Here is an 8357-nt window from a genome sequence, read left to right on the forward strand (position 1 = left end):
AGATTTAACTTGCTTTTTTTTTTCCTCCTTTTTTCAGAAAAGCATTTATATTAAATCGTTACTAGATGTTTCTTATCACAGTATAGAGATTTGGTTTAGAGAATGCACTGTGTTGCTACTGAAGAGAAGGAGAATACCACATGCAAACAATGCTTTTACACAGAAATACTTTTTTTAAGTTTTCTTTTTAAGTTTATTTGAGAGACAGAGAGAGAGCATGAGCAGGAGAGAGGCAGAGAGAATCCCAAGCAGGCTCTGCACTGCCAGCATGGAGCCCAACGCAGGACTTGAACGCACAACCACGAGATCATGACCTGAGCCAAAACCAAGAATGGGACACTTAACCAATTGAGCCACCCAGGCGCCCTTGAACTTACTTTTAAAATATTTGTTTCTGGGGCACCTCTCTCTCTCCTCTCTCTGTCCTCCTCCTCCTCTGCTCTCTCTCTCTCTCAAAAATAAATGAATAAACTTAAAAAAAAAATTAAGTTCATACACAGAAACCTTTGGCCGGACACAAGACTGTTCTTTAATAATAAATGAACCTGACCTGAGGTGGAGGAAGCAGGTTCCCAGAGTGTTGCTCGGATGGGGAAGGCTTTTCTCAGAGGCTCTGTGGTCAGGTTGCAGGAAAGGAAGAAGGTTCTGCTTTTCCCAGAGTTGGAAGTCTGACCTTGATAAAAGTGCTGTGCATTTGAATGCCCGCTCCTGGCGCATCACCGGGGCCTTGGCCTCGTGATGGCAAGGCCTTTGGCGGCTCTGGGAACTCAGTCTTTGGAGTCGAGAAGGGGGAGCCCCACTGCTTCCATTCCAGGCTTGTTGAGACAGAAACCTGAGGTAACAGCGTGTAAAGCATCCACAAGAGGTGCAGAGGAGTCCCCGAAAGTTGCCGAGCTCAGCATTTTCCCCTCACATCAGCTCTATTCCATCCCTTTTAATTACGCACATTTAATTCAAAGGTAATCCATGATCATGGTAGAAAAATTATAGAACACCTAACAAAAAGAATAAAGTGATCCAATAGCTTCTGCTTTTTATAAGTAGGTTTTGTTTTGTTTTGTTTTGAATCCTGTTTTCTTGGGGCACCGGACCGGGGTGGCTGTCGGTTTGAAGTGTCCAGCTCAGGTCATGATCTCAGGGTTCAGTTTGTGAGTTCAAGCCCTGCATCTGGCTCTTTGCTGTCAGCGCAGAGCCTGCCTTGGATCCTCTGTCTCCCCTTCTCTCTGCCCCTCCCCACCCCCCCACCCCTGGCTCTCTCAAAAATAAATAAAAACATTTTAAAAAATCCTGTTTTATTTTGTGTGTTTGGAGTAGGAAGTTTCTTCATTAGTGTTTACAGGGTGTGAGAGAGGTGATATCATGGCCCCACTTTACAAATGAGGAAACTGAATTCTAGAAAGAGGAAGTGCCTTCCCCAAGGTCACAAAGATAGTAGGAAGGTTAAGTCAGTTTTTTAAAACTCCCCAGCTTCTGAGCCCAAGCCCAGCACTTGTGTCAGGACCAGGAGGGGCCTCAGAGGTGGGTCTCAGCCACCCATCCCTCGCAGGGAGCCTGTGCCCAAGATTTCACACTCCCCACTGAAGACGAGCTCCTGTTCGTGGCCTGCCCAATCCTAGAGTCCCGGGAGTGGGCAGGTCGTGGAAAAACACCGCAGTTAGGTGGGGTTTTTAGGCACCTCCTTTTTCTTTCCCACGTTTTGTGCTGTCCTTAGGCCTGCCAGCACATAAGTGCTGTCCTTCTGAGCTTTTCCCTCACTTTAAAGGGTGCTCTATACCCTGTGTTTGCTCTTTTCTGGCCTTTTCTTCTAGCTGGCTGTCGGGGGGTTCCCAGCAAATATTTCCATTGTTTTCTAAAAGAAAGAAGCCTGCGCTGTTTTAATGGCTATAGTAACAAAGGTGCATTGTTTCCATGGTTAAAATTGTGCATGGAGGTGGGGGTCAAGTTGTTTCCTGAAATCTACTATGATAATTCTAAAGAACGCCGAAAAGATAGAGCCATCAGCCCGGGAACCCTAGTTGTGTGATGATCGTAAGTAGTCGTGTGTGATGTAGGCCCCGCCCTATGCTGGTCCGAGTGGTGCACAAACCTACCTCCTGTGTCAAACGTGGCTGGCAGATCTGGTAGCCCTGAGGGTCAGGTGAAAGATGACAAGAGACCTTCATGTACTCGGCTTGCACCTCTGTAGGAGGCAGCAGAGCTGGAGGTGGCACGGAGCTCACGTGGCGGCCTGCATCCCCTCCGGGCTGTACCTGGAGCAGAAGGACCACGGTGCTCTTCCTTCCGCTGGAGCTCCGACCCGGCCTCCCTTACTGCTTCAGGCGCGGGTGGCCCTTGAGAGACAAGTGTGCCACGCTAGGACCAGAAGGCCCACAAGGTCCTTTCCAGCATTGACATTCCAGGATTTGGCAACTCCCCCAAAAGAATGAGGTGGTTTCTTTGGAACGATGGCAGAGGTCCAGACAGTCCTCTTCCCGGAGGGGAAAGGAAAAATGTTAAATGCACACAGTGGGGGACAAGTCATTTCAGGCCACATCAGGCTATATAACAGGCATTTTGTTCTACAGGGATCGGGCAACTGCTAGCATTCGGTCAAGATTGGAAGAGTCTCTTAAAACTTAGTGCTCCTGCAACTTTGTTCAGCGTTACTGCCCATTATACAGATGTGGAAACTGAAGCAAACTTAGCCCAGAGGAAATGGCACAGCCGGGACTAGAACCCAAGGTCTGACTCGTCGGGCCCACTCTCTTCTGGCACATCCCTGCTGAATGTATATGCTACTAACAGGCCTGACCTTGGGATTCGGGGCGGCTCAGAGGCTGCCTGGCGAACATGAACACCCACGAACCCCCCGGAGGAAGCAGGTTCTTCCTTAGAAGGGGTCACGGTATGGGAGAAGGATGCCGACGAAGACCGAAAAGACCACCAGGGCCAGCGGCTGTCTCCACAATGGCCCCTGGGTCACCTCGCATCAGATCAGCAGCGAGAAGGTTTTGCGCAACAACTTCAGGTTGCACACTGGGGATTGAGGTCCTGTGTCTGTCTGCGGGGGGAAGGGCACAGTATTCAGAGTCTGGAGACCTGGAATTGGCTCCCGGCAATACTACTAAGCAAGCCTGGGCAAATTGCTTTGCTCCTTGGACCTTGGTCTTGTCGTCTGTAAAATGGAACTAATTACACTACTTCATAGGGTTATTATAGGGTTTAAATAAAAACAGCAATAACCTTACTGAACGCTTAGTAGGTGCCAGGCACTGTTCACCTGTATTAACTCATTTAATCTCCCCCTCAGACAGTAGGTGCTATGGCTATCTCCATTTTTATTAAAAAAATTTTTTTTAGTTTATTTATTTATTTTGAAAGAGAAAGCATGGCAGGGGGGCGCAGGGAGAGAGAGGAGAGACAGAATCTCAAGCAGGCTCCACACTGTCAGTGCAGGGCCCAACACGGGGCTCGAACAGAATGTGGGGCTCGAACTCACAACCCCGAGATCACGAGTCACACGCTCTGCTGACTGGGCCAGCCAGGCACCCCACCATCTCCATTTTAAGAATGAAAAGTAATTTGTCCAATGTCCCGTAGCAAGCGGGGAAGCTGGAATTGGAACCTAGACAGCCTGGCTTCGCAGTGGGTGTTCAGTAGGAATCTCAGAGACTAAATACATTCTAGGGCTGGTGAATCCTAGACAACAGCTTTCAAAGACTGTTTAAGGTAGAAGAAACCTTCGAAGGGCCCTGGGTTAACCTGTTATTTATTGGATGAGGACACGGTCAGAGGGCGAAAGACCTGCCAGAGCTCTTGGTAAGTCCCGCAGAGCTGAGGTGAGGACCCAGGCCTGCGGGCAGCCGTGCCTCATCAGGGTGCCATGGCTCACAATCCTGAGGGTCTGTTCTAGGAAACATAACTCGGTGCAGTCACTTCCATTATCATCAGCGCAGAGAGTCTCAGTGAACTCTTAAGGCACTACCACTCTCTCACATGTTGTATCCATTGATCCTGTCCCCAGACACGTTAAGTAACGTGCACCTAAAGAGGGTAATAAAAGAACAAGGCACTACGCGATGCTCCATGCTTGGTGGCAATACGCGCCTACAAAACCCTGCACTGCAGAATGCATACAAATAAAAAGATATCCTAGGATGGCTGCCTCTGGGGCAGGGAAATGGGAGGGACTCATAGAGTAAAGGGGAATACATAAAACGAGAGGGGACTAGCCAGGACTAATGATGACCGTGAGCCATCACCTAGGGAATAGAATTAACTCATCCCACGGCAGCAAAGGGCCAAAAATAAAACTGAGTAAAACTAAGAGACTGGATGAAATCACTTTGCGTGAAACACATTGGCTCTGGGCTCAAGGAGGAAAGGTGGGGACATATCCTGGATTGCCTCACAAAGACAGAGGCCTGGAAGACTGTCCTTGGACGCAACAAGTGAGGTCAGGTGGTCAGTCTGTCACACCTACCTCTGAGCTCAAGCTCCAGGTGAGAAGCCAAAGGCAGACCCTCCAGAACCCTAGGGAAGGAGGGAAGAGTAGCTCCTGGGTTAGTGTCAGAGGTCACACAGTCACCTGCTGTCACAGGTTGTTTAGCCAAATCCACTATTGGGTTGGTTTTAAGGATGTCAAGAAGACACGGATATAAGCCAAGAGTCCCGTGATTGTATGATGATTGTGGGCTTGGTTGCCATGAGGGTCCCGGTCCAAGTGGTTCATACATCCGTCTCCCGTCACTCCCGCCAACGGAGCGTGCCTGTAAGGATCGGGTGAAGGAAGAGGGCATCTTCATTACTTAGCTTGTGCATCTGTGGACTGGGGACGGTTGGATGTAGACCTCCCTTAACAGCCCACTTGGCTACTGGAACCTTTCTGGGAAGTGGTTATACCCCCAGCAGGGAACCTGCAGTTCCGAGCTCCGGCCACAAGGTGGCAGCATGGGGGAAGAAAGCTGGTTCCCAACTCCCTGCTGAGGACGCCCAGGCTGGCCTGTGGGCAAGAGAAGTGTCCACCGTGGTCCTTCCAGAGTGGCTCATTATTAAACATGAAATGAGGCAGAAGCTTGTAAGCCCGATAGCTGGGGAAGGGCAGCAAGGAGAGGCAGGTATGACTTTCTAGAAAGTAAATCTCTAAGCCTGTCAGTCTTCAGCCATCAACCACCAAAGAGGGGTGCGCGCGCGCACGCGCGTGTGTGTGTGAATGTACGAGTGTCTATGTGTCTATATGTGAACGTGTGGGTATGTATGTGTGTTGTGTGTGTGAGGGTGGCTGGTGACTTTGTATACGTGAGTGTGGGGATGGGGGAAGGGGGAAGCAGCAGGCTCAGGTGTCTGTCGCCAGCAAGGCTGGGAGGAAACCATAAACCTTTATCAGCAAGCCCTTCACCTGGGTTAAGAAGGGCAGAGTGCAAAGTTCACATAGATAGTAGCCACTGGGAGGAGCGAAGCATGACGCTGGTGCTGGAGAGGCGGGGGTGGCTCTCCAGTGGGACAGGCAGGGCCGAGGACACTAAGTTCCACTTAGCCCCAGAGTTAAGAATGGATTCTGGGGGCACCTGGGTGGCTCAGTCGGTTAAGCGTCTTGATTTCAGCTCAGTCATGATCTCATGGTTCGTGGGTTCAAGCCCCCATGTCGGGCTCTGTGCTGACAGCGTGGAGCCTGCTTGGGATCCTCTCTCTCTCACTTGCTCAGTCTCCCTCTCTCTCTCTCCCTCTGCCCCTCCCATGCACACGCTCTCTCTCATAAACAAATAACTTAAAAAAAAAAAAAATGAATGGACTCTGGGCCCAGCAGAGCCAGGTTCGAACCAGCTCAGCTATTTTCAAGTGGCGCAGGTGCTTCCTGGACTTCCTTTTCTCCACCTGTAAAATGGCAGAAATAATCGGGCCTGCCTTCCTGGCCATGTGTGAGGATTCAGAGATATGCCATGCACTTAGGAGGCCTAGTGTGTGGTGAGTGTGTGTCCGTTGCTTGTGGAGAAAACATGAAATCACGCTATTCAAGAAGGCTCCCCCCCTTTTTTTTTTAATGTTTATTTTTTTAGAGAGAGAGAGTGTGAGCAGGGGAGGGGCAGAGAGAGAGGGAGACACAGCATCAGATTCAGGCTCCAGCACAGAGCCCGATGCGGGGCTCGAACTCAGGGACCGTGAGATCATGACCTGAGCTGAAGTGGGACACTCAACTGACTGAGCCACCCAGGCGCCCCAAGAAGGCCCTTGTGTAGCCTAGACCATACCTGCCACTTGTAAGGTCAGTCTCCTGTCCTCTGCCCTTCTCCAGCCTTCCAGACAGGACCTTTCTTTTTTTTTTTTTTTTTTTCTTCTTCCTTTCTTTCTTTCTTTTTCTTTCTTTCTTTCTTTCTTTCTTTTTCTCGCTTTTCTTTCTTTTTCTCTTCTTTCTTTCTTTCTTTCTTTCCCTCTCTCTTTCTTTGTTTCTTTCTTTGTCTCACTTTCTTTCTTTTTCTTTTTCTTTTTTCCAGACAGGACCTTTCTAATGGTGGAAGGGGCCTTGCTGGAAAGTGGTAAGTGCCCCGTCTCTGGGGAAGGGGAGTTTTCAGGGGACCAGCCTGCCTGGAGGGGCTGTTAGGCCAACACCTTCCAGATCCAACTTCAGCTCAGACGCTGCCCCCTCCAGGCGGCTTCGAGTACTGACTCAGGCATACTCCTGTTGAAGTTTTGCCCTTGTTTTCTTTTTTCTCTTTATTAAGGACTGGGTGGAGAGCATCTGGTGTCATTGGGATCACTTTGAAACTACCGCCTCACATTGGGAGCTGGCTTGAGTCAACTGGTCACCATGGAATTTCTTTTTTTAGTGCATAAACAGCCAAGTTACAGGCAGCTGTTGCCCCGTCCGGGGTGGAAAGCCGCCTGTTGATGTGGAGCTGCCTGGCTCATATTTCTTAGGCAAACAGATGCCATGTCTCTCAACTCACCAAACAGGAAGCCCAGAAACTGTGGTTTGGAGACCACACGTCTAGTTATGTCTAGTTATTCAGGGGGGCTTCACCTGGGGAGCCCTCTCTGAACGTCAAAGCTACAAGATAAAGGACACAAATGGGAGCTGGGGTGCTCCTTCTTCTTAGGGGCCACCGCAGGAGGCGGTGAGCACTAAGTGCCAGGTCAGTGAGGAAACTCTGTTTTGGGGCCAAAGCATAAAAAACCCCCAGCCACAAACCACTGAGCCTTGAGTGAATGCTTGTTCCGTGCAGGTTTCTGAGCCCAGGGAGGTCCTCTGAGGGGAGAGGAGGCAGGGAGCTGGAAATTCGAAGCAGGAGGAATTATTATGCTGGATGGGGTAAGGCCCTTCAAGAGGTGGGAACAGCATGAGCAAAGGCATGGAGGTAGGAACGTATACGTGAGGAAGAGTTTGGTTGGAACAGAGTTTACAACAATAAATAAATCCAACACACCCCACTGAGTGTCTTCTGGGTGCTAAACACTGCTCAAATTACCAGGATGAAGTTGGTAAACCAGACTGCCTCCTCTGTAGACATTCTAGCATAATAACAGATATAAATAACAAATGTCATTTATCCTAATAAGCCATGTAAATAATAAATAGAAATCAGAACACTACAAATAATGATAGCTCCCATTTATTGAGAGCTTACTACATGCCCTGCCCTGTTTCAAGTACTTTATATATATTTACTCATTTCACCCTCAAAATGCCCACCTAAAGGAAGCATGGGTCTTGTCTCTGGTTCACGGACGAGAAAGCTTAGGCATGGAGTGGTGGAGGCAGGATTCAAACCCAGAGCCTGTGCTCTGACCGTGTTTCCTCACTACTCCAGTACCCGCAGTAAGAAGGGGTGAGGTCAGCTTGGCAGGTAATGTGGACCGGTCTGGAGGGTGGCAAAGACCAGGGAGGGGAGTGGGGATCCAGCGCTTTCAGAAGATGGATCTGCGAGTGTGTGTGGAATCAACTGGGGGGCAGCTGGCCAGGCGGACTTGGAGGTTCGGGGCGGGGGGGGGGGGTGCGGGGGGGGGGGCAGTGCAGTCCCCTGGCCTCACTGAAGAGGGGGAGAGGTATCCGTAGATTGGGCTTACCTTGCCTGGAATTAATGAACTTGGCAGATCATAGGACTGACTGACAGTTCAGTGTGGATTACTTGTATTAGTATTCATTGCAATTCATGAGCGGTGAGAGCGCCTTCCCGGTGGGTCGAGCCCTGAGCGTGCAACCAGGAGCTCCGAAGGCCTCCAGGCGAGGCCAGAAGACGTGATGATTTGCACAGTGGCCAGACTCCGCCTCCTCTGCGAATTCCATCAGCCAATCCGCAAGCCCGGTGTTCAGGTGCGCCACCGCCCCCGCTCCCGCGGCCCCCTCCCGGCTGCAGGGCCCCTGCATTCCCTTCTGGAAGTCC

At 50.3% G+C, this 8357-nt stretch overlaps 1 long non-coding RNA gene across 1 annotated transcript; it reads left to right on the plus strand.

Moving 5' to 3' along the window:
* Positions 1 to 4744: 4744 nt before the first annotated feature.
* LOC132666996 (uncharacterized) lies at positions 4745 to 7903 on the plus strand. The gene is made up of 3 exons (XR_009604933.3): positions 4745 to 6241; positions 6471 to 6512; positions 6699 to 7903. It is a non-coding gene; the product is annotated as an uncharacterized LOC132666996 (long non-coding RNA).
* Positions 7904 to 8357: the final 454 nt, after the last annotated feature.

Source organism: Panthera onca, chromosome B2, assembly GCF_046562875.1.
Source record: "Panthera onca isolate mPanOnc1 chromosome B2, mPanOnc1 haplotype 2, whole genome shotgun sequence".
NCBI classification, from domain to species: Eukaryota; Metazoa; Chordata; class Mammalia; order Carnivora; family Felidae; genus Panthera; species Panthera onca.